Genomic DNA, 27,849 nt, shown 5'->3' on the forward strand with positions numbered 1-27,849 from the left:
GGCCTACCATCAGCCCTATCTGTGGGCCACTTCTCTTCCCTGGGAATGAGACATAAGTGACAATTACATTGTCAAGTTAATAGAATGCTGACAATTATTTTCTTCCTCATTGTTTTCTGGTTCAGATACCACACCACCTCTGTTACCTTCCTGAGAGATCACTGAGGCACATTGCTACTTTTGCTACAAATTAGGTTTTTAGTTTGTTGTTCTTGTAGGACAGCAGTCCTTACACTTTGTAACTCTAAGTTTCGTTTGGTATCTGTGGCTCTGAAGTCAAGGTTTCCAGGGAAAAAGCAGCTGTTGCAAAGCACATATATCTTTATTTAAAATATAAGTATGACAGAAGGAAACATATTTTTAAAAACAAACAACATAAACACTCAATTACTAGCTAATTCCCATCTATTCATAGAGTCCAGCAGAATGTCAAATTGAATGCATTACTCTGAACCAGATTAGGAGGATCTCTCTATATTCCTGTTTCTAACAGTTTACGTCAAGCTTTCTAAGCCAGCAAAGATATTCCCTTCAGGAAGTAACGAATTAAAAAGAGTTCTAAACATATATGATCCCTGTTGTGAATGAGTTTTATAAATCCTTATGATTTTAGTTCCTGAATGCTAAGAAATACCAAAGCACTGGCAATCAATAGGAGTCCTGTAGAAATTATAGATCATGTCAAAATATTGAAAGTTCTTTTGACAGACATTCTGTGTTGCATTTGCAGTGTTTAACTGGAAACGTGTATTGCTGATCCCAAAACCAAGTATGCATGTTCTTTTCCAGTGAAATTCACAATACCTAAGAAGAGTCTATCTTTCTGTAATGAATAAATGTGATCTTAGGCACTGAACTGAGATTTAATGTTAGATATTGTGAATAACTCCTTTCTTCTTTATCAATGGGATGTATCATAATTGAAAATATATACATATATAAAAATGTTTTCTTGATTCTAAAATGATAAATTCATGACATGCTGTTGGGGATCTTTTTGTTTGCTTATTTGCTTGCTTTTTAAATACAAAATGTAACAGAAAAATATACATTTAGTTGTTGGGTTTTTTGCTTGTTTGTTTGTTTTCCTGGTGTGATTTTTCTTTTCTTCCCCCCCCAAAATAAAGGAAATAAAGGAAAAATATTGTTTAGAGAGAGCAGGGAAAGAAAATAAAGGAAAAGGAGAGGGAGAGGGAGAGGGAGAGGGAGAGGGAGAGGGAGAGGGAGAGGGAGAGGGAGAGGGAGAGGGAGAGGGAGAGGGAGAGGGAGAGGGAGAGGGAGAGGGAGAGGGAGAGGGAGAGGGAGGGGGAGAGGGAGGGGGAGAGGGAGGGGAGAGGGAGAGGGAGAGGGAGAGGGAGGGGAGAGGGAGGGGAGAGGAGAGGAGAGGAGAGGAGAGGAGAGGAGAGGAGAGGAGAGGAGAGGAGAGGAGAGGAGAGGAGAGGAGAGGAGAGGAGAGGAGAGGAGAGGAGAGGAGAGGAGAGGAGAGGAGAGGAGAGGAGAGGAGAGGAGAGGAGAGGAGAGGAGAGGAGAGGAGAGGAGAGGAGAGGAGAGGAGAGGAGAGGAGAGGAGAGGAGAGGAGAGGAGAAACTATTTACTAGTGATCATGTTAGTAATCAGTAAGGTTTTTACCCAAGCTGTCATGGCCAAACATATGGAAAGAAGTTACACTGGTGTTACGAACTTAATCATGAACTGTTAAAATGATGACCTTCTATCAGCCATCTTCATCATCAACAACAACAACAACAAAATGTGGACCATATCAGCCCCTACTCTTTCAATTCTTTTGGGGAATAAGGAGTAAATTGCCTGTAATCATTGTAATGGTCAAACCTTGGAGAATTGTGGAAGTTATTTCTTCTGATGAAAACTTTAGAGATGCAAGTATTAGGACTGATATTGTTAAAAATTCTAAACATATGTTCTTTGGAAAGAAACATAAAATACTTAGTGTTTTTTGTTGTTGTTTGTTTGTTTTTAATCTTATCAGTTCTGCTTTAGAATTTAGTGTTTTCTCAGTGCTAAGATTTATTACTTACATTTCATTTAATTAGTCTGTGATAACCTACTTAAAAATTGAATTTTTAAGTTCAGTTGTCTGTATGGCCTTCATTCACTCTCTCTTTTTTTTTAGCCTTTGAAAAGTGCAGCTAGACACCAACTGTTTAATATTTGTGTAGATCATGTTTATAAGTTAAAGTACATAAATGCACAGCAGACTTTTAAATACTAGCCCTTGTAGACCTCAAATAACACTTTCTCTGGTTTGACATAGCTTCGTTCATAGGAACTATCTATAGCCACTATTTTTTATAGACACACTATTTTTCAACCTGTTCTGTATCTCTGCCCATGTCCTGCCCTGAATCCTTGCTTCATCTTGGAGATTAAGCAGGAACTTGTCATGTGGAATGTTACAAAAGTCTTTCTGAAAATCCAAATGTCTCATGTCATGTGCAGTGCCCTTAGCAACCTTGTCATTACCCCTCTGAACAAATCCTTCTCCCCAGAAAATGCATGAAACAAAAACACCAAGGAAAAGATTAAAGGCATAATTAATAGTTCTTTATTTACAGACAGCTAACACATTCTGCCTGAAAGCTACCATGCAAACACTCCACTCTGCATTTATCCTAAATATTCCCACTACCAACAGTGATGACAGCAATAGAAATAACAACAACAATAATAATAAAAATTCAGTTCTGCTTATCTGCTGAATTGCAGAGTCTAATCTGCTTGATAATTCCCTCCTCCCCCTGTTGCTCCCCCCAGAAAAAGTCCTTTTTTCCAAAGCTAGTCCAATCAAATACACATAAATGTATTCAAATGTTTAATTGGCTGGCAACTTAGTAAGTGTCTGTAAAATGTGGTTGCTTCCTTAATCAGAAGACAAGAATGAGCTGTCTTATGTTATTATCCACTTGCTATTTGAAAACTAAAGCTCTGAAGCAACGAAGATGTCTTTCTTTTATTATAATGCCCCAACTTTATGAGTGAGCAAAGAAGAGAGACAGTGCAGATAATGGACCCCATTCATGAATGCAAAAGGCTATTTCTGAGCAGTTATTGCATTGTTTATGCCAGCAAAAATTATATAACTTCCATTCTCTAAGCAAATTATATGTTTTCTATGCTTCATTGAACTTTTTACACAGAATGTAAATAGAGCTTTTGCAATAGGTGGCACAAAGACTGCTAGCAGATCCAGACTAAGCCTCATTATTAAAGCTGAGTGAAGCATTTGGCTTTCTTCAGGTTTTCATCAAAGTCAAAGTCAACAGAATCTAAAATTCCTTTTACGGTTATTTATTTATTTATTTATTTATTTTTAATTTTTTCATACATTCTCCTCCTTGTTTCTTCATTTTTCTAATGAAATGAAAATGGAATTTTTCCAACCAAAGCTGTTCTAATTGCTTAGGACACAGATCAGAGCTTAATGTGATCCATTAAGTGTTGCCAGGCTGGGACAGGCAGAGGGCTTCACTTGCTGACTGCACAGCAGGCCTACCTACCAAGGAAAAGGTCACGTAAATAGACAAAGCCAAAACTCAGCAGAACAAAACTTGCCAGCTATATTGTTGTTGTGAACATGGGGAGGTCATGTGAAAGGAACTTCTGTTTCTAAACCCAAGTGCCACTAAAGTGGTATCCATTAACCTCTACATGTTGCTATAGATTAACCTTTCAAAAGCGGTGTTTTTTGATTTTGTTGTTGTTGTTGTTGTTGTTTTGGTGTTTTTTTGTTTGTTTTTCGTTAGTTAGCTTATTTGTTTTGTGTTATTTTTACTGCCTGATTTGACTCTGAATTTCAAAGGAGCTAGCTACACTATGCTTATACAATTGGACAATAGCAGTGAGTTTTACTCCTGAAAAGCTTGCTCAGTACATATATAAGACTCCACAGAGGCAATATTTGAGTGAAAGAACACACATTTTTCATATGTAATCGTAGCAATTAAGCTGACTTAATCTTGACCATGCTGCTTCTGTTAAAGGAAGAAACTTATTGTTACCTGATATTGCAATTACTGCATGTAAGTGATCATTTACATGTAGAGAAGTCTCTACATAAAGAAACATTTCTACCTGTGGCACTGACCATATGTAAAAACAGATTAAATTTGCTGTATTCCATTGTTCATCTCTCTTGCAAGCAGACATGATATTTATTGTAAGTCGTTTTTCCAACATTTGATTCAAATCAGATGCATATTTGTCAGTTTGATGAGCCTCTCTTTTCCCTTGTTGATAGTTAGACATGAAAGTACTGCTGTTATGTCCCATGACTCTTTTTACAATTATTCCCTGAATAACTAATACTCTTAATATCTCTTGCAACTGAAGCAGTTTGTAAATAAGATTAGTGAAAGTAGCAGCAGAAGATGAATGCTATAAACTGTGTCTATCACATCTAAATGTTGTGGGGTTTTTTTTGTTTTTTTTTTTTTTTTTGTTTTGTTTTTTTTTTTTTTACCTGCTAATCGGAAACAAGAGCATGACTTTAATTCGTTCTCAAGTCAAAAATATCTACCTTTTCTAGTATTCAGCTCAAGGAAACTGCATACCAAAGCACAGAAATTACCCAGTAAAATTGCTATTATTATAATATTTTTCTTGCTTGGGTGGAGTGTGTGGTCCATGTATTAGGTACAGTGAATCATCCTCAGCCTTTTTGGTGTCTTCTTGAGAAATAATACTTTCATATCACTGCAGTTTATTTACAAATGAGGTAAACAAACAAACAAACAAACAAACAAAAAAAAACTTAATTATTCTGACAATTTTATCTAAGGTTTGCAGATTTTATGTAGTGAATGTATGAAAAATAACTTCTTCAAGAGTAATGCTCCAGAAATACATGTTGGTAACAAACATTTGTAAGAGTCCTTTTCACAAGAAGCAAAACTGACACAGAGACAAAATTCTTCCAGTGATAGATAAATGCTAAATTTGCTTTATTTCAGGTATGACTGTCACAGTATGCACACATATGCATACATATATAAACATATACATTTATTCTAAAATGATCTAAGATTAATAAACTTTTCTGCAAAACCAAGAATGCTAGTGAGCCAACTACCTTCAGTTTTCTCTTATTGACCAAACTATTCCTGCTTTGTGGTTCTCCATTCTTCAATTCAAATTGTGGGTATTTTTTTACTAACAACATGTGAGGACCAAGAAATCATACAAAATAAAAGTTAGAAATGCTTTATTAGTGAGTTGATATAAAAAATCCATTCAAAAGATATATTAAAATAAAAAATGGAAAACTGTGAATACAGGCAGCAAGTGCTGATGATGTTTTGCATAATTTCATGGTATGAAGGATGGCTATTACAATTTTCTCTCCCAGGACTGGTTAATAGTGAGAGTGAGCCTGTATTCCTTGAAGGCAGTTACTGAACCCATATGTATGATATGATATATACATAAACAGCAAGCCACACAGAGCAATACATATAAATACATAAAATATCAGAGATAAAGAAGGTACAATGTGAACTTGAACTGAACAGATGGTTTGAAGATAGAACATAATCTTTATAGATTTGCGCTGATCATTGTGATTCATGGAAGCAAAGAAGGCCTTGGGTACAGTTACAAGGAATCAGTAACTGTAACAATCTTCACTACAGAGTTGTTTTTGTTTGTTTGTTTGTTTTTCCTTTTGTTTTTTTTTAAAATGAATCTGACAATATTCCCAAAGCCTGACCTTTATTTTAATGACATTGTGTTCTCTTTTATTAGAAACTGTTACAATTAATAGAATATCAATAACTTTAATTTTTACTCTTCACATAACACATTAAAGACAAACTTCCTTCTGTCCTGAAAAATATAACAAATGTATGTTACTTAATGCTGGTTGTAAAATACTAGCTTATTACTAAAAGCATGTAATTCATTTACACAGAAAGTTTAAAAACAAATTAAAAATAATATTTTGTTTGACTGTATTCCTCACATATTTTATTCTGGTTTGTGAATAAATTGTGTTAAGAAACAGAAACGGTGGAGTGGAGCAGGAAAGAATAAGTGGCAATAGATTCTGATTTGAATTACTCCCACCAGAAATAGTATTAAGTTCACTTCAACATTAATTTAAATACCATTAAATGAAAATGGGTTAAAAGAAAGACAAAATAAGTAAACGTGAAAAAAAAAAAATTAAAAAAAAATCTTGTCCTCATCATCTTACTGCCTTCAAATTTTTACTATTAATAAAGCAGTAGTAGAAGTAATGAGTAAAGTTCCCTGCTCATTATCTACATGTGAACTAGATGTCTGTGCTCCTATTATAATTAATAGAGACTTAGGGCAGGATTCAGCTACATAAACATGAATATATAGTGCCAACTTAGATGCCTATACACCTAAATGGAACTGGCAGGTTCAAGAAAAAACATATAGAAGATCTGCAGCATTCTGGAGACCAGCAGCTATAGTCTGGGTATGATGCCTCATCTGTCTTATAGTTCGGTACCTGAAGCCTGCCATACTGACTGCTGTCGTTACAGCTACAGAGATATTCAGCAAATCCTGATCCCAGAACCTGGCATGCATGTTAGCTGCCAAAAAAAGGTGTCTATTGTGATTTGTGGTACTGTGACGTATTAAAGACATCTAGGTTAACACCCATGACACAGTACCTACAGGAGCCCTATTCCCTTGGCAAGTGACAGGTAGAAGCCAAGCAATCATCTCAAATAGATGCATATATTAAGAGAATACGCATAGTAAGGCTCATATATCTTATTCTTTTACTGTGATATGTAAGAAACACTGGTGGTAAATAAATGGAACTGATCTAAAGTTAAGTGCGTATGTACATATGCATATGTGCATATAATGTAGTATTTTTGTTACATAATGTTTTTCCTCAGCATACAATTCTTTCTGTGCAACCTTACTTCATAGCTTTTTTACTTCATTACCTAAGAACTGAAAAGAGTTTCTTTGTTACTAGTGTGGGCACAACTGTTCTGTCAACACAAACACAATCTTTTATGATATCTTCAAGTTAGGCTACCTGAAAGTTCTTTTCTTGGAAACATAATTTTAGTGTTGTTTTCCCTCTCTCTTTCTACCTTTAATTATGGATTTAATTTCCAAATTGTGTTAGTATTTTAATTCAAGAAAATTAGCATTCTGTAATTACTTGAGCAAAACTAATGGGAGATAAACATTTGTAAATGAGATCCAGAACCTTTAAATTTCACGTTCAGGCTTATGGTATTTTTGAATCCTTCTCTTGCAAAAAGATTAAAATGTTTGTAGGTAGCCTGAATCTTAGTTTTGATTAAAATGCTCAAATGATGTTTTCTTAAATCCTACAAATCTCCTTTAAAAATATATTCTGCTTTTTCTTCTCATATTAATATAAAGTGGATGCAGTTGTCTTACCTTTTTTGTAAATTATTTTGTAGGAAAAACTGTTCTTTTATATTTTATTGTTTCCTTTTTTAATTTATCCCCCCTCATCTGATACTTTCAGTTCTCTGAGTTTTAAGAGCAGTATTCCAAAATATATTTATGTTTTCTAAAGGAGAGACAGGTTACAGAGAACCAGGAGCAATTCACAAAAGCAGACCTAAATTACACTTGACTCAAAAGTGCATGTTTCCAAATAAATGCATTAACACTCAAATAATGGATACCAAGTACATAGAGGTGAGATGAAGAAGGATTTTATTAATTTTTATTAGCAAAATTGCCAGTACACCTATAATATATATATATCTTAGAAAATTTCATTCAAAATAACAATAACAATAACAATAATAATAACAATAATAATAATAATAATAATAATAATAATAATAATAATTTGACCTTTTCCACATTATCAGAAATTTTGTGTGTTTACTGAAATGTAAATTTCATGTATCTATGTTCTTTACAGATACAATTGTGTAGCTATTGTTAGAAAAGATAGAAGCTGTAGGCTTCAAAATACATCCATTTAGTTTGAGTGGCAAGTATCTTAACCTCTGAATACTTATTTTCTGTCAAAATAATGGATTAATTTCTGAACTGCATTGAGGAGGATATTTTTCACCAGATGGACATCTCTCTTACAAACTGAATAATTCTGCATTGATAATTTACATGCTAGAAGATGAAACTAGCAACCTACTGCTCCAAGAATAGGTTAAATTTGTACAAAACATATTTCACTTAAAAGAGCATTCTGCTAGAGGTGGAGAATTTTTGTGCACTTTCTGTTTTCTGTCGTTCTCTATTTATTTATTTATTTATTTACTTATTTATTTATTATTTTCTCTTAGTACAATCTTGTGCACTAACAAATATATATATATATATATATATATAAATTCAGGCTATTTCCATGCAAATTATACTTTTTCTGGATTCATTAAATGCTCTTTGCTGAAACCGTAACTAAACAGTCTTCTCTCAAATTACCTATGCAGAATATTGAAAGGGTCAAAACAGTGCAGCATGCTACTGTATTTCACAGACCAGAAAAGCATTCCAATTGCTCTGGTTTCTTGTTCTTGTAACAAGGGAGAGTAACAAGAAAATAAAATGGCTGAAAATGGTTTTGTTCCCATGTGTCAAATACAGTAATTAGAATAAGAAATGCTACAAATTAACCCATTCTCATTACAGACACTATATTATAATTTCATGGTCCTCTTTCTGATGCTGTACTCTTGCTAAGCACATTTACATCTTATCAGTGAACACAAGCAGCAGATCTGCTGGCAGTGAATGCTTGATTCACTCCAATTTATGTCTTCTTTTCAGCTGGGGAATCCATTGTGTGCACTAATAGCAGGTTTCCCATTTGAAATGACTGCAGATCTCTTCACATTTGGATACACTGCAAGCATTGTAATTTTTTATTTTTTTAATCTGTCACATAATTGTTGCATTACACTATGTGCAAGCAGAAGAAAGCAAATTTTAAACATTAAAAGGAACACAAAGAGCAATGCTGTTCTTTGTTTTTTGTGATGTGTGAGGGAATGACAAGAACCATTTTCTCGTAAGATGAGGAATGGATATAGCTACTATCTTTGTAGTAACCTGCATTACAAAAACCAACCAACCAACCAACAAACAAACAAAAAAACTTTCATCATCATCTACCCTACTTTTGCAAGCCTGATTAGCTCAAAAACAATGAGGTGGACAAATGCTTCCTCTTACAAGGTATTTAAATTTCCATGTTCCTATTGCACAACTAATTTGAGAGCATTCCTGAAGTGTTTCTTCCATCGATTTCTCACAGCTGTTTTTTGTAATATTTCTCTGCTAATGAAATGCTGTAAAGCAACAACTGAACTGCATTGTTAGTCTTATATTATTGAAAAATATGAAATTGTTTTTTTCCAAATTCAGTAGAGAGGAATATCTGTATATGAAAGTGCTTTGTTTCCTGTCTCATACCTGGTCTGACAGCTAGAAAAAGAACAATCTACAGAAATTAAAGAAAGTTTTATTGATGTTAATAAGATACGATTTCATCCAAAATATTTCTTTCCTGCTAGACAGCAGTGCTATACACATTGTCCTTCTAAGACCTTGGAGACTGACATAGGAGATGCATGATCAGTGACTCAAAACATGGGGTTATTTCACCTGCCCTTAATCATTAGTGCTTGAATTCTCTTAATTTAACTGTAGACGTTCCCAATACAGATGCTGGCATTTGGGGCAGGATTCAGTTGCCTTAACACAGTTGTCTACTGCCAGCTGAAGTTTGCTGGGATGATGAGGCCTCCTACTACAGACCACTCAGGTATATCAAAGAACCCATAGAATAATAAAGTAACATAATGCCTTGGGCTGGAAGGGACCTTAAAGATAATTTACAAGTAAAAGTGTGGCATGCAAGCACTTGTTTATCTTTGGTGAAAATGCCTGACTGATGGTGGTAACTACGTTGAAAAAAAAAAAGCTTGTAGAAGAGAATTTTCTCTACTAATTTAATGTTACCCTTAGAATCCACTGTAGTTTCCATGGAAAATAATAGGAGGCATTACTTTTGACTCCAACTATGCAAAAATATAAGCTTTCACTGACATTTGTTTGCACTGTATTTTATCACACCTAATGGTCAGTTGTGGTAATGGAGTGTCCTGGTCTTCTTCCCAGACTAAGATGGATGCCTGTTAGACAGAGCTGAGAGGCAAGCTGCAATGATGACCAGAGTACTGAAATGCCTCTTCTACAAAGACAGGCTGAGTTGTTCAGCTTCTAAACAAAAAGCTTTACGAACTCATAAGTAGCTTTCTGATACTTGAGACCATTTAACACATTCAAACCTTCTCAGTCATACTCATTTCTAGTATAAAATGTTCCTCAATAATAAATAGCTAAATGTTGTCTATTCCCAGGCCCTGATCAAAATGGTTTCTGAGATTCTCGTCATGCCATCAAAACTACTTGCTTATCCAGACATTTCAGTACAGTTTAGATTGCAAATAGAATTTTCATTTACAGTCAATTCACAATAGTATATATATTTATTTTATTTTATTTTATTTTAATTTGTGGGGGGAAGAGTTCTCCAGCCATGAAATACAAATCTGGAAAAGATGAAAGAAATTAATCAATGATACTGCAAGCTTTTTTTTAGACTGATCTTAACAATTGTAAGAGAAGTACATTTGAAGACAAAATGAGAGGACATGTAATACCAGGTAAAGACAACTAAGAGCCAGTGTGGCATTACTACAGAAACAGGAACCTCTGCTATTAAGAACCATGGAGACATGGTGTGTATTAGTTAAATGCAAGATGATGATGTTCTCCAGTACAATTCCAGTACAATTCCATTGTGGAAAAATAACTAGAATAACACAAGGTACTTTCAGGAAAGAATAAGAAACATGAATACTGTAGTTTAACACCTAAATCTTATCTGAAATTCTGGACACTGTCCCATTCATCCATATTCAAGAAGCCCAAACTCAATGGAGAATAAATACTAAAATGATAGCAGAATAGGTATACCATCATACACAAGAGAATGTGTCCAGAAATATGAAAGCTGAGCAGTGACATAATAGCTTGCAAAAAATGTAAGCATCATATCAAGTTGCTGCAGAAAACAGCTAACATAAAGATACCACTGGCACCAAACCAAACAAGTATAAAATAGGTTTGAAAAAATTAAGTCTGGAAAGACAGTGGTACAATATGTAGTTCTGTACCATGGAGTAAGGCAGTGGAGTCTCCTTCTAACAGGAGAAGTGAGAAGGAGGTATCCTGACAAGTTTTCTACAGCTTATTAATACATACACTAACAAGTCACCTGCTAGGTGGTTGGACTGCATACATATGCATATTTCATGAATATGAAATAGCTGTTTACAATTGTTCTCAATGTGAACTGTCAAGAAACACCTGGAAGAAAACTAGACTTGCAAGGCTCTCTTTGTCTGTTTGGCATAAATGGCACATACTGTCTGAACCTAAACAGAGTGGAGATCACAAACTTGAGGGATTTCTCAATTTGAATAGTTATACACTTTGTAAGTACTCAGAACAGTTCTACTGTTTTTGTACAGTTTAATTTGTGAGGGGTCTGAGCTCCAGAGATAACAGGATGATGGAAAATATATGTAACAACAGTGTAATTAATATCAATTAATATCAAATTTGTCAGCACTACCAGTGCACTTTCACTTGTGATGAACAAAGGCCTGCACGCCACGCTTATAAAAATATGCACTGGCAGATTTGACCTACCTGTCACTACTGCAGAAATACATCACCCACCACTTTACTGTGCTAACATTTACTATTTGGTTTTCAGAAACATTCTGAAAGAGTCAATGAAAATGAACAATTGCAATTTTTTCCACATAGAATTTTGGAGGAATTAAACCACCCATCTTTGCTACATGGACAATTCTGTATCTGCCATCATTTTCTCAAACTGCCTCTCTGTAAAATAATATTTTTTTGCACCTTTGTCTCAAAGCTTGCTGTTGTTCACAGATGGAGAAGTCCAGACAAGTCCTGGTCAACACTGGAGAAATCCTTCGTTTGAAGATTTGCAGGCCAGGGGCAACTAGTGGCTGATAACCAATCTTTTGTGTGAGCTCATGTCAAGGGAAATAACTTGCATACTCAGGGATGCTGCACATGACTCTTACCAAAGTGCTCAGGAATCCCACCTTGGCAGAAGAAGAGGATTAAAAGAAAAGAACTTTCTACCAAGTGAAATGTGTCTGACATCAGTTGCCTCATGACGTGATACCTGCTTGCTGATGGACTCTCCTGGGCTGACTACCTGAGACATTCTTGTTTCTTGCTGTACCTGCTTGCTGCCTAAGGCCACTGCTGGACATTTGGTGATGAGTATCCATCCCAGCTATATGTAATTCCTGCTCCTTTCCTATCTTTCCTATCTCTCACTTTCCCTTTCCCATCACCCTAATTTGTAATAATTGCCAGCCTTCCTAATATCCTGATTGACTAGGATTGCTAATAAACTGGTTGGACTAACATTTGACCCACTGTGTCTTAATCTTGCCATCAGGTATACATATATTAAAAGAACCTCCTCTCTCTCCTAAAAGTTGGAGAGAGACACCCTCCAATGCCATTTGTGGTACAGCTGTAAGATTTAATAGAATCATGGAAATTCAACCTCTACTTCCGTACTACAAATATCTGACTCTGATGGGCCAAAATAATGAAATTGGAAGCTTAACCTTTAGAGCGGCCCTTGTACCTTTTCTCATTCTGTCTTTGCTTAAAGTTGTGAAAACCATGATGTGAAGTTGTGTTGCAACTAAAGCAGTAGAGTCTTCGTGAAATTTCACCAGGATTTCTGAGAAGACAACCTGTGACTGTATTTTTATTTGTTCAGGTGGGACAGTGCATTAGTGTCAACATTATCAGTGTATGTCTAGCTGAAATATGTACATTTGGAATCTAAGTAAGGACTTAATTCTTTAAGCACTGAAGTGATTTTCATTACTTCAGTATATTAACTTCAGTGATTCAGTGATTGGTGGTTTCTGTTTTGTTTTGTTTTGGTTTGGTTGTTTTGATTTTTGATTTTTTGCTTGCTTTTGTTTTCCATGTGTTTAGACATTAAGCCTGTTTTATTCACATCACTGAACAGCAATTTTCAGATAACACTGACCCAAGTTAGGTTTCAGTGGGCAACCTCCAAGCAAAAGGCTCTCCACTTCATTTCAATAACCTGAGCAATCCAGCCACTTCATGTTTTTATTTTTAATGTTAATATAGGAAAAAAAAAAAAAAGAGAGAGAGAGAGAGAGAGAGAAAAAAGAAAAGGAAAAAAAAAAAAAAAAAAAGACAAAAAAGACCAATCTGTCATGAATGTGTATGATAATTGACATAATAGACCCTAACAGCTCCTTTGAAGCATAATAGACTGTGACAGCTCCATTGGAGCTTACTCAGAGACTGAGATAGAAAGTTCTACAGCTATGATGTGCATTCACGCTTTCCGTGTTTCCCTGTATTTTAATAAAAATATAAAATCTTAACACAAATATAATTCTTTTATATATAGTGTTATTTTTCATTAAGTATGAGGCTACCACATACACAAAGAAATCAGTACTCTAAAAGAAGTGACAAAGATTTGACAGAAAATCCTCCCAGAAACTTCTTGTTGAGAAGAGACTATTAAGTGTTCTTCTCACCTGTCTAATCTGACTAGATGAGTAAGATATGTCACTGTGATAACTGAAAGTGAAAACAGTTTATTTGTGTGCATAGTAACAACAGGTGAGGAGAACACAGAGTCACCTAGGTTCATCTTACTCCTTCAGTGAGTCAAATGAACTGATAGTGAAATTTGGCTTCCTAGAGTACTGGATGGAGAAGTGAAAAGACAGATTAAATATGATCAGAGTGGGTCATTTTCTAATGATTCTAGAAGCTGTTCCATGGAATTATTAAAAATGACAGGGATGTGAAAAACTGGAGTAACTTCATTATTCAATCTCCTACCAGGAAAAGGAAAAAAACAAATCTCCCATCAAGTGATGGTTTTCTGTTTCTCGATCTATTCCCAAAAGGGAATTACAGATTTAGGAAGTAACTGCAGTGGGCAAGAAAGTATGATAAACATTTATATATATATATATATCATTTATTTATTTTTCCCCTTTTTAAAAAATGCGTTACCTTTTAGAGACAAGTATTGTTTTGCTTAGGGAAGACTAAGTCTTCAGCATTACAAAGTATTACCCTAACACCTCAAAAGTCAAAAAAATCTCAACCATCCAATTTCCCCCCAGAACAGTAAAAGGCCTTGGATCTTTGCATACGTACTGAGCCTCACTTCTATTTAACTTATACCCTGTTTTTGAGGGTTCTAACTCACAATTTTGAGTGCTTAGATAAGACATGGATGAGTAGAGTTCAAGGCAAAAAAACTGATCATCAGACAAAAAAAAAAAAAAAAAAAAAAAAAAAGTGATCAGAATCCCTAGAGTCACCTGACTTACTTCAGACACTTATTTTGTCCTAAGAGTGCATTTTTTTCCTATGAAGTAGAGAAGGACTCTTAACTACCATCTTGCATGAAGTGGCTGAAAGTTTCCTCCTCACCGGATAAAGAGGAAACCTGGTTGACAAAATTAGACAAGTTACAGAACTTCTGGGAAATTACAGACAGATAAATCTCTGATATAGTGGCAGAAATTCTGAATTGCCTTCACAGTACTCTTAATAACTTTATATATATCTAACAGGAATTCCTATCAGGACATACCATATCTTGCCTGCTTTTTTATAAGCAAGGCACATCTTCAGCAGAAGGTCTCAAGTGTCTGAACACCAGGCTGAATATCAGTCATCACTGTTCTCTGTAGTAGGATTTAAGTACAGACATATTCCATTGATAAACTTGGAGATATCTGAATTATGTTAAAAAAGAACAATCTTGTAATAAGCTACATGTATTTGTCAGTATATAAAAATATGATAACTTATGTACATAGTAAAAATATTTATTGCTAGACTTTATGAAGGGCTTTTGCATACTCTAGAATAGCATTGTAGTAATGGTAGACATACTGTTGTGCATTTTCACCACAATCATTTAAGAATAAAAGGAATATTTTCATTTATTACTACTCTCCAATCATCTTGGAATCAAACAAGGCAAAAAATCTTGCTAGCAAATAAACAAATGCCTTGGGCAACTGAGTTATTGAATAAAATCTCATAGAGATGGCCTGTTTAGAAAATGGGAAGTGTAAAAGCAAACATAGCATTTCATAGGGACACCATGACAGGTTTGTCAACTATAAATACCAAGTAATTTACTGCTTACATCTCTTAGTGAAAGTAGTGCGTTAACTGTGGATGTTTCTCTAGTGTTCACTAAGCATTCACTGCCCTCCTTTACCTAACTTAATATATCAAAGAAAATATGAAAGGCTCATGAAAATGCTCATGAAATCACAGGATAAGAACACGGGGTTTCACTCACTAATTATCCTCATGGGCAAAAAAGACTCATATTGGGAAAGATAAATTTAATTCATTTCTATTAACAGCATTGTAGGATTGTTATAAATAAAAATAAAACTGAAAACACCTTTCTTCCTTCTTCCTTCTTACCAGGTTCAACTTCTTCTCTTCATTCTCATATAATCTCCATCCTGAGAGATGTAAGAGGATGGGGAATGAGGGTCACAGTCAGTAACTGTGTCTCCTTAGCACTTTTCCCCTGGTCCAGTTCTGAGTTTGAAAATGTAGCCCTTCAAAAAAATGTTTCAACATATGTCCTTCCCAAACCATTCTTGATTTGAAACAAGAAAGATTTATCTTCTACATTTATTTAAATCATGTGAGCATTGCACATTTTTTCCAAACTGCCAGTAAACATTTGCAGTACCTGCATTAACACTTCAAACTATACCTTGTAACTTTCTCCTGTTCTTCCACTGTGGTCCATAAAAATAGTACGTGTACTTACATCATCAATATTTAGAGACTTGTCCAAACTCAGTGGACATAGTTCCCTTGAGTTCGCTATGCTCTGAATAGAACTTGCATGAATCAATCCCAAAAACCAGAACTAAAAGAATAGGAGGGAAATCTCCCAAGAGTCTGGAACAAAACTCACTGTCATGTAAACTATGTACTTTATCCAAGAATGCCAAAGATGGATGTTGTTTAATTATTAATTAACAGAGTTTGTTGTCATTTTTTCCTTCACTTATCACATAAATTTAAATGATTAAAGAAAAAAAATGTAGTGTAGAGATTGCATACATATTTTACTTGCTCATTTACAGGGCACACTGTTCTAGAAACGCATATGGCATTATATGTAACTGTTGAGTTTGGACATGCATCATTGTAGCTATACAAAGCTGATTTAGATGTTATATTATTTAGAATAATGAATTGTAGCTGTAAGATTTCATCACAATTATTTTAGTCACAGTATTTTTAAACAATGTTTTTATTAGAACATATAAGGAAAAAAAAAAAAAATCTTTTTATATAGCTATTCTTCTGAGAATGGATTTGTCCTATTTTTGGCCAGTGCTGGGAAGCGTGGTTACTTGCTAAGTAACTTCAGGGGACTGTCAGTCAAACTTAAATACTGAAATACTTGTGTCTAGTAAGTTTAGTTCTGGTCACAGCTTTGAGATGGTCTAGTGAAAACTATAAATGAGTCTGTCTCTTCTCAAAGTCAGGGTTAGTCTGTACTAAAGGAAAAGGGCTCTTATCAGGGGCTGATTGAGACAATTAATTAAGTATTTCTGATGGAGAACTTCAGCAACTATGTTTTGAAGGTATTTTATGGTTACTTAGATCTTTCACAGGGCAATGATACCATTTTGTATTTGGATCTTCTATTGGTACTATACAGAATAGCTAATGCATGTAATGTCATTTTTCAGAGATTTTTTGAGGCTCTGTGTTCTTTGATGTCTATAAGTAAAAGTAATCTAATAAACCAGTTGTGTCATTTGAAAGACTTTAAAGAAGTTTAAAAAATATTAATATTCGCTTTTCTTCATTTTCTGTTCTCTGAATAGTTTTGGTGTTATAAAAAACGACTTTTTAAAACATTTTTTAAAATGGTGGGGTTTTTTTTGTTTTTTTTTTTTTTTTTGTCTTTTTTAGGAATACAATTAGAATAACTAATTAGAAAAATGTGTTTTTTTTGTTTGTTTGATTGATTTTTTTTTTTCTATTATGTCAGTCATTTTTTTTCCTGAAGAGTCACAAAGAGATAAATATTAAACAAAAAATAAAACTGGAGTTTTAAGGCTGGGCAGACTGGGTCTGTTTAGCCTTAAGATAAGATGACTGAGATGGCGTTTAATCCAGGTTTATAAATATCTGAGGTGTCAGGGCCATAGTGGCGAGGTCAGTCTCTTTTCAGTGGTACGTGGAGACAGAACAAGGGGAAATGGACATAAGCTGGAACATAGGAAGTTCTGCATGAATGTGCGCAAGAACTTCTTTACAGTGAGGGTGACAGAGCACTGGAACAGGCTGCCCAGGGGGGTTGTGGAGTCTCCTTCTCTGGAAATATTCAAGTCCCACTTGGACACCAACCTGTGCGACCTGGTGTAGGGAGCCTGCTTTGGCAAGGGGGTTGGACTCGATGATCTCTAGAGGTCCCTTGCAACCCCTACAATTTTGTGATTCTGTGATTCTTTGGAGTGAAAAGGTATTTTTGGTGTTCTTGTTTGCTTTTTGCTTCTTCCCTGTTTTCTTTAAAATAAATTAGTATTTTACATGTTTTATATTTTCCACATTCAAGCTTTAGAAATTCATGTCATCTTGTGTTTTTAGGAAGACATGATGAAAGGGAAATCGTGCCCTTAAGTATATTTTTATGACAAGCTCTTTCCTGTCCTCAGTTTTAACATATTTGCTGCCACATCAGAGTCTGACTACTGTTTTAACTTGCAACTGAAAGTTCTACAAATCAGCACCTGAGCACTCTACAGACCCCTCTGGCCATGTGCTTTGAAAGTGTGGTTTACATTTCAGTGAAACAGAACCATGGAAGAAACTATCTGCAGCAGCCTAAGCAAAGCCACTGTCCTTGCATAATGTCTGTATCTTTTTGTGTATTTTTAATCCTAATCTATTTGCTTGAGGATTTTTAGTGCTGGCAAGGTCTTTCTTTTTCAGTAAATTATTTGGTGCTTTTTTCTGGTAGTTTTCTTTCTTCTGAATCAACAGGTGTATATTTTAGGAAGAAAACCTGGGGAGAGTAACATTGTGCATCCTTAAATGTCTTTGCACATAACTGTAGTGTCACCAGAAGCATGACCAGATGGAAATCCCTGCTTATTAAAAGCTGAGCTTTGGATTTTTTATTTTTATTTTATTTTATTTTATTTTATTTTATTTTATTTTATTTTATTTTATTTTATTTTATTTTATTTTATTTTATTTTATTTTATTTTATTTTATTTTATTTTTATTTTATTTTTATTTTATTTTATTTTATTTTATTTTATTTTATTTTATTTTATTTTATTTTATTTTATTTTTTTTATCACCTCCTGTTTAGATTTCTAAATGTCATTTGATTTCCATGCACCTTGTAGATGTTTATCAAATAAATGGCAATTTTCAGAGTACAGAAGTGTGAATATACCAAGCTTTCAGGTGACACCATGCTCCATGACCTGAATTAATTACCTGAAAATTTTCATGGGGCAGAAATTTCCTGTCATAAACACATTCTGGCCCCTGGGTCTTCTCACTCAGATAGATCCCTCTTCCAAGCTGTTTATTTGCTTTTGTGAAAGTTCCAGGGTTTTCACCATATATATTGCTAGTAATAGCTCTGTATTTGTGAAGGATAAAATAAGAAGACTGCCACCGACATAAGCAGGTTTTGAATTTTGAGTTCAAAGTAATTAGACAAAATAATAAGTCTTGAATGGGATTATGTCACACATGCTACACCTGTGTCACAGGTTACGTAGATTTACCTATGCCTGTGACAGTGGGGAGCCACCCTGTAGGGTCCCCCCAGCCCGGAAAGGAGGGGGAAAAGGGAAACGGGATAAAAACAGCAGCAATCTAAGTAGGAAAAATTATTTTACTAAATATGATATCGGAATGAATACAAGATAACACAATATAATATAATATAATCGAGGCTAAGAAACAGAGAGAGTCCCCGAAAACCGAGAGGCCTACTGTGAACTCTAGGCAACACGGCTGGAATGCTTCCCACTCTCTGAGAAGTCCGAGAGAGACGGAACTCCAGTCTGGGAACGAGATTATATAGTGTCCTGGTCCTGTGACTCATCCCTGACCGTGATGTTCTCTGGGATATGTAGTCTTCTTCAGTGAACTGCACATTCGATAAAATTATCCATGCTTTACATGATGTTATTATGTGGAATATTGATAGCAAAATTACAAAATTACAAAACCATGACAACCTGTCAGGCTCTATGGATTGGATTTGCTAAGATGTCCAAATAGTTATTTTGATTTTCTCTGTGGAGAACTTCAGTTAAACAATTGCTTTTAGTAACAGTTCCTCCCTTATGTGTTGCTTTAGTTGTGATATGAAAATATCCAAATCCTTACTCTAAATGCAACACCAAAAAAGGCCTCCCTTAGTCTGTTCTGACTAGAGCATCAATTGTTCCTTTTATTGATGCGTCTTGAGAAAGAAGAAACCTATCTTCTGACTTCTGACTTCTATCTTCTAAGTTATAAGTGATCTGATAATTACTGCAATATAATTAAATATATTATTCTACAACTTTAATTGGATCCTGGGCTGCTGAAAGAGGAGATTCTGCCAAAGATTATGGTACAGATAAGCAAGTACTTCCTTGTTGATATATGAAATCCAACACTGTCCTCTTTCTCAGGAATTAGAAAGGAAGGATCAGCACTAGTTTTCCAATTGGTTATAGACATGTTTTATTTTTTTTTTCAGGGTGATGATAGCTGATAATGTTTTAATCTTATTAACTAATTCTGATGAGTTCACAGCTCCACCATTAGTATTAATTAGTTATCTAGCAGCATGTTGGATTGACAGATCTTAACACCCTCCTCCCTAGGGGTTAATATCAATTAGTATTGAAGAAGGGGGAAAATAAAAGAAAAAAAAAAAAAAGGAAAAAAAAATATAGAAGAATACAATTTCTATCTACTTCGCACTCTTGTCTGTGTCCCTGTGGATGGTAATCCTTTCTGTCATATCAACTGCACTACTCAGCTTATTGTCATCTGTAAACTTGCTGAAATAAACTCACTGATAAAGAGTACCAGTCCCAAGATGGGCCCCTTTTGAACACCGCTTACGACTGGCTTCCACCTGGACACAGAGCTGTTGACCACAACCCTTTGGCTAATTCCTTATCTACCATGTGGTCTACCCTTCAAGTCCATCTCTAATTTACAGAAAAGGATGCCATGAAGGGCCATATTTAAGGCCTTACAGAAGTCCTGGTACATGACATAATTCCATCTTCTTTTGTGGACTGATGCAGTCATACCATTGCAGAAATCCACCAGACTGGTCAAGCATGATTTACCGCTGGTTAATCAATTTGGATCAACTCCTTGTCTTGCATATATATTAACACAGCTTCCAGGAGGACACATCCCATGATTTTTCCAGGCACAAGTGTGAGGCTCACTAATCTGTGTTTCCTTGAGTTTCTAATCCCTTTAAGAATGGGAGTCCCTTGTCACTGGGGATTTTGCCTGACTGCCAAGAGTTTTCAAATATTATATAGAGTGGCTTAGCAACTGAGCCAAGTTCTCTCAGGATTCTGGGATACATGTCATCAGGATATTATAGATCAACAAACTTATTTTATCACTAGTGTATTTGATTAGTTTTTCTCAATGTATTGAATTTATTATATTGCTATGTTACTTATTACAGCACTGGAAAAGTTTTTGATTTTTTTTGTTTGTTTTCTATTTGTTTGTTTGTTTGTTTTTCCCTGAGATTTCTTTCCCTCTGCTTGTAACATTTTGTCTCAGATTGTGATCAATATAAATCTACCACATACTCATAACCATTCAAATTATGTAGAGGCGATCATTTCAAATTTGTTGTTGTTTAGTCCTATTATTTTGAATTTTAATTAATCTAAATTTAAATTTGTGTTTGATAAACACAATTTGTATTATTTTTTTCTATTGTCTAATTTTCTTCAAGAATTTGTCAAACATCATGTTGGCTTCCCAGGGAGAAATTATAATGTCTGTAGATCATTTCTCAAAGGAAGCATGATTTGAAACATTTCAACTAGTTCTACCCCTTACTTACCTACCTCATATCCAGTGTATTACTGGTGGAGTGTTAATTTCTAAGAATCCTTCTGGATGGACATAAGAACAATGAGCTCATCAGAATGCTAAGTAAAAAACATTTAAATGTTACTTTCATATTTTAAATGTGATATGTTCCGGAAATATGGCTATTATTCCTGTGCTATTAGTTCAAGCACATCCAAAATGATGCATTTTACCAGATAGATATAAGCAAGCACAGCTCTGTGAAGCAGTGTTTTTAGTTATTATAGATGTTGTCATACTAATTTTAATTCTTTAAGACTTTGATTGTACTACCCTGATTCATATTGATTATGATGACACTTCATGTGTCTGCACACTAATTCTAATAGGATAAATCGTATGGTACTATTCAAAAATTGTAAGTCTCAGTGGGATTAAATACACTCACGTGCACACGCATATAATCATCAACACTCAACATGCTTAATTTTGTGAGTTTAATAGATGACAATACATTTTTAAAATCAGATCTGTTAAAATGATATTTTGATTCACTGCTGAGCAGATAAGATTTTACAAGGCTTAGGTTATATGTTTTAATGAATTAGATGAAATATTTAAAGTGAGTAAATGTTTGAAATCTACAAAAAATGGAGTTTGAAGATGTAGCATTCCGATTCTTCTCTGAAGAGATTTATTACAAAATTATATATATATTTAAGATATATATATATTTAAGAGCTTATTTGTCACTAAAAAGACTAATGCAAATTAGTTGAATAACTAGGACATTTTTTCCAATCAGCTTTTAACAATAATTTCCTGACTGCAAAGTATAGCTGATGGGCTTTTGTCATGTTTTATGTATAAAGTTGATATACATCAATTACTTTACTAGCAAATGTATTATATGCTAAGCTGATTGCAAAGTACCTCTTGCCAGAAGACTGAAAAAAATAAAAAAAAATTAAAAAAAAAAAAGCAGCTTTAAAGTTGGGTGGCATCTTTTAAAAAAAATATCAAGAGCCTACAAGGGAAATTATTCATTCAAAATTATGGAAAATAGTTCTGTCTCATCTTGGGAAAAGGCATAAACTATCTTGAGAACCCAAAAGTCAAAACTTCCAATGCTGAAGAACAAATTGGGATGAGAGTGTGTTATATACAGTTTCTACTGCACTTCTACTAGTGAAAACCATGTAACAGGACTTAGCAGAACTAAAAGACTGTAACACACATCTGTTTGTATTTCCATTGTTAGAACTAAATAGAAGTTAGATTGATAGAACTAAATAGATGATAGAAATGTTAGAACTATTGCTCTGGAAGCAATACACCTTAGTTCTTTCTGTGGAAACTATGTCGGGCACAGTAACACTATTTGATAGACAGTTTCTCAGCTGCAAAAACACTGCTTTTTAACCATCACTAGCTATGCATTTTTGCCAACAATGAACAAGAGCCTGCGTGCAACACCTGTAAAAATCTGCACCAGTGGAGGTGAACAACTGTTGCTGTCACCACAGCTGAAATGCACTACACACTGCCTCACTGCACCCACATCCACTGTTCGGCCTCCAGAAACATTCAGCAAGTGTTGGTGAGTGTCAGTGGGAGTGACTTTTCCACATGAAGGAATTCAATTCCCCTCTTTTGCTTCATATACACTTGCATGTCAAATGCTATTTTGTCAGACTACCCCTCTGCTGCCATCTGTCACACGGCCTCTGATGTTATGGGTAAATATGATTAAAAAAATGACATCACTTTTGGAGCAACTCTTGTATAATAAAGAATTGCTTGGATTTACGTACATAGCGGGGAAGAGTGGCAGCTAGCTGAATATGGCAGTGGCTAAAAATGATGTAGGGGAGTGCTAAGATAGAAATTTGCTATCTATTTTTCACACTCAAGGGTAACTTTTCATACTCAGTCTAACTTTTCCACTGGAATATTTTGTTTTGAAGAAACTGAGATTGTAAAGACTCCATCTCATGAGAAGACAGGAACATACCAATGGACATGGTTTTAGGTAAGGATTTAAGACAACTGGAAATAGTCCCTTGAGCCTACTGTTTCAGGAGGACCTACATATGCAGTTGAATGAAAAATAGAGCTAAGGCTGCAACGCACCCTCACTTATAGTTGAATCTCCTGAAGAAATAAATGTGCTCTGTGCCAGTAGGATGCCAAATATATCAACAAAGAGGGAAGAGGAAAGCAAGTGCTCCTAACATAGGGCTGAGAAGTTGATTTCCAAGGGACCATGCCTCCAAATAACAGCAGAACTTTGGAACGCTCTAAAGATGTCGTGTCCCTGAATGCATAGGTTGTGAATCTTGTATGCAATGGCAACGCGAGGGAAGTTGACCTTGAGCGAGACATTTCATCATCAACAGATTTAGTATTTAATGCTGTCATAGACATCACATTGTTAAGGTAATGTTGGAGAAACTGCTGCAGCAGAGAACTTGGGAAGGATTAGAAGGTAACTTGAAGAGGCATTTTTCTCCCTAAATATTCTTTTCAATGAATATTTAAATAGGCCTCAGGGCTGACCTCTAATTAACATGGATCAATGAAATATGCCATGTGAAATTAGGCAAGCTCTCTGAATGACTCAGAAAAAAACAAAAAAAAACGAACAAAAGAAAATAGGTTTATAAACAAATCTTCAAATGTTGGCTTGTAGTAAGTAGAAGGACGATTCATAGAATCATAGAATCGCTTTTGTTAAAAGAAACCTAGGTCACCTAGTCCAACTCTCATGTCATGAACAGGGATACCCACACCCAGATCATTTGCTCAGAGCCCTGTTCAACCTGACATTGAATGTCTCAAGGGACAGGCCCTCTTGGACACCAATTCTGATCATCTAGCTATAGGTTCCTATGTAAATAGGCTATTGCCTGACTGGTCTTGTAGAGTTAATGGAGAAAGACAGATGCTTCCAGAAAATGAATGAGAATACAGGTGTGCTAAATGGGACTATACTGGCTCTTCTCTCTATGCACTACTTCTATATAAAATATGACATTAGGTGATTATGCACAAGTAATTCAGACTTAGTACTTGTCAATAGCCTGGTCTGTGTTTATAAATTAAAAAAAAATAATAATTTTAAAAAAAAAGGAAAATAAAAGTGGCAACTGTAGGCAAATATGTAATATGATTGTCTTTTATTATTATTTATTATTTATTTTTTTTTAACTCATCAATTGTGTAGTCAGAAACACCGCCACATCAGCCAGCTTTAACACTGTGCTTTCAATTGCTGAAAAGCAGGAAGAAATAAAGGTGTTTTACCATTTTATGGCATCTTTAGCTCTTCTGTATGTACAATAAAGAGTTGGATTGTATTTTATGCTGAATCTGGTCTGAAATAGTAGTATGTTTTCTTTAGTGAGTATATAGTGAAAGTGTCAAAGGAAAGACAGTTGATGTCAGAAATGTTCATATTTATTCATATTTAAATTGGAGTTGGCTGTCTCTGCTCTCATTACTGTTGTCATAAATGGTCAAGGACATGTAGGTATGTGTTTTCATAAATGATGTGATCATTCTAATACAACAATTCTGAATACTGAGCCTTATAACTCTATTATAGTTTTGAAAATGTTCCCAATGCAACACTATTTAGGAGTCTGAAATGCACTTACCTATTTTAGAAATGAAATTGCTATGACAAGTCAGAGCAGCTCAATATCACTTCTGGAAACTCATGCTTTAAAATCAGAATTGTGTGGTCATCCAATCCATTGTGAAGGAAGACAGTATAGTGGAGGTGAATGAAAATTGGTTATGCCTTGGGGAGCAAATTAATTTTTTGTTACTGAAATAGTTTCATTTTAAATAGAAAGAACAGATAAACAATAGTTAGAAATCCTTTATGTAATACTTACCAATTTTAGACTTATCTAAAACCACATAAGATTTGCTTCATTCATTAGAGCTAACTTTCACTTTTCTGCATGCAGTACCCACGAATTTTATTTCAGTTAAAATATAAAGGCACACATCAAATCATTCCTGTTTCCAAAGACAAGATCTCATGGTTTCTGTGTACTTAATTCACTCCTTTTTGCCACAAATGTTTGAGGCTTGATTAACTTTATTCTACTTGCAAGAGGAACTCCACATATAAGGAGACAGAATGATAAGCTTTCCTATTGTCTCTCAGTTCTGAAGGAAGCATGTTCCATCATCACTCTGCTACCTGGAAAATAAATTTCAAAATTCAAACAAGCTCTAATCCTTGGTCACCGTCTAGCATTTCTCAAATACCAGAGCAAAACAACTTAAACTTTGTGAAACCCTACATGTCCCCCAGAGTTTGGTGCTGGGGCCGATACTCTTTAATATCTTCATCAGTGACATTGACAGTGGGGTTGAGTGCACCCTCAGCAGTCTTGGTGATGACACCAAGCTGTGGGGTGCAGTCAATACACCAGAAGGATGGGATGCCATCCACAGGGACATGGCTAGCTATCAGCAGTGGACCCAGGTGAATCTCATGAGGTTAAACAGAACCAAATGCAAGATCTTGCACCTGAGTCAAGGCAACCCTCACTACCAAAACAAGCTGGGGGATGTGAGTCCTCAGTGCAGGAGAGGTGTGAACCTGTTGGAACACATCCAGAGGAGGGCCACAAAAATGATTCACAGGATGGTACACTTTCTTCTACAAGGCCAGGCTGAGCGCTGGGGCTCTTCAGCATGGAGGACAGAAGGCTATGAGGTGACCAGTCCTTCAGTATCTACAGAAGAGCTACAGAAAAGAAGAGGATAGACTCTTTAGCAGGGTTTGTGGTGACAGAACAAGGGAAAATGGTTTCAAGCTCAAAGAGTGTAGATTTAGATAGGATACAAGGAAAAAATCTTATACAGTGAGGGTAGTCAGAAAATAGAATAGGTTGCCCAGTGATGTGATTGGTTTCCTGTCCCAGGAAACTTTCTAAGTGAGGCTGGATCGGGCCCTGGGCAATCTGATCTACCTGTAGATATCCCTGTTGCAGGGGAATTAGATTAGATGGTCCTGAGAGGTCCCTTCCAACTCTAAGGATTCTATGAATCTATGATAATTTGTAGTACCTTTCTATAATTCTTTACATTTATTAAATATTATTAAATATAAATCCTTTTTTCCTAATACTTTTGTATTTTTCTGTGTTATTTGAATGTAAGTGTCAGCACATATATCTGCTTATTTATTTTAGTTTATTTATCAGACAATCAAATAGCACAAATATAATAAGCTCATATTTTTTTGTACAAGCATTTAGAGATGTAAGGGGATAGGAATGTCCCTGCAAAGAAGGAATACTGAAGGAATATGTGCATTTATATTTTTGATAAGCCTTATTTTATGAGTAGTATTTAGACTGAACTGGATGAATATGCTTTTTTGGGGCTAGGTATCAGTTGTACTGCAATTTACAGTTATGTCATGGTTGTCTGCAGCGTGTGTATCAATGCTTTTTCAAAGCACATATATGCTTCCAAAAAAAGGCTAGTTTCAAAATACAGTTATATTGAGTGCTTATATAAAATACAAGTGATCACTAGCGTTTTACAAAGCAACTGACTCAGTAACAAAAAACATGAATATAACACACTTTATTGTTCAAAAACAAAAATCTGAGCACTCATTTTTATGTTTTTGCTTGCTCCTCAGGTTAAGAACAGGTACCATGCACAAGCATCAGTATTTTACATTTCTCATACATCGTATTCATATGGCATGAATATGATGGTAATAAATAATCTTATACACTGAGAAATAACCTCTTATTCTGATATCAGTTTTATGATACATCAACAAAGGAAGCTGTGTGTGTAGCCTGTAATTTCTCTTCTCCATGGGTTGTTTGGAGATTTCTTGCCCTGCAAGGAAAGTTGAAATCTAATTTCAGTGAATTCTGAGAATTCAAGACATCAGAATTTCAAGAGTAAAAATTATCAGGACCCTCATACATAAAATATTTTTTCTCTGGAACCAGAATAGCGAAACTAATAAATGTGCTTTAATTTGAACTAGTAACTGTTAACCTTTTCTAAAGGACATTTGAGGAAAGCCTATGTAAACAAGCTTTCCTGGTGCATAGTAATCTGAGAGCTCCAAACAGCTTCAGATGTCAGATTTTAATTTGCAGAATGTCTAACTCCCAATTAACCTAACTATGAAGCTCAGCTAGAAAGTGAATTAGAAAAAAAAAAAAAAAAAAAAAAAAGTATGTTTCCAGAATAGCAGATAAATAGGTAGCTATTACTTCAACGTTGTTTCTGGATAGTTTACCTCCTTAGAGATTTTAAAATGGGATTGTTTACCAGTAATGAGTTTTCCCTATGTGAGCAGTAGCTTTTGAAGACATATAGTGTGTTGAAAGATGTTGTTAGTTTGTAGCCTGTATATATCTTTAATTTGCCTCTAAGCCACACAGGTAGCTCTTGCAGGAAAAAGGAAAATAAATGTGCTTCATTATGAATGTTTGTTGATGTTATTTGTTTGTTTTAATTCTTTCTCTGCATTATTTCCTTTAGGCAGTTAGATTAATTTTGAAGTTCATTAAGATGCTTAGACTTAGTTGTGTATAAGGACTGGGC

This window comes from Coturnix japonica, chromosome 1 (genome assembly GCF_054131305.1).
Source record: "Coturnix japonica strain WE chromosome 1, WE-NBRP24, whole genome shotgun sequence".
NCBI classification, from domain to species: domain Eukaryota; kingdom Metazoa; phylum Chordata; class Aves; order Galliformes; family Phasianidae; genus Coturnix; species Coturnix japonica.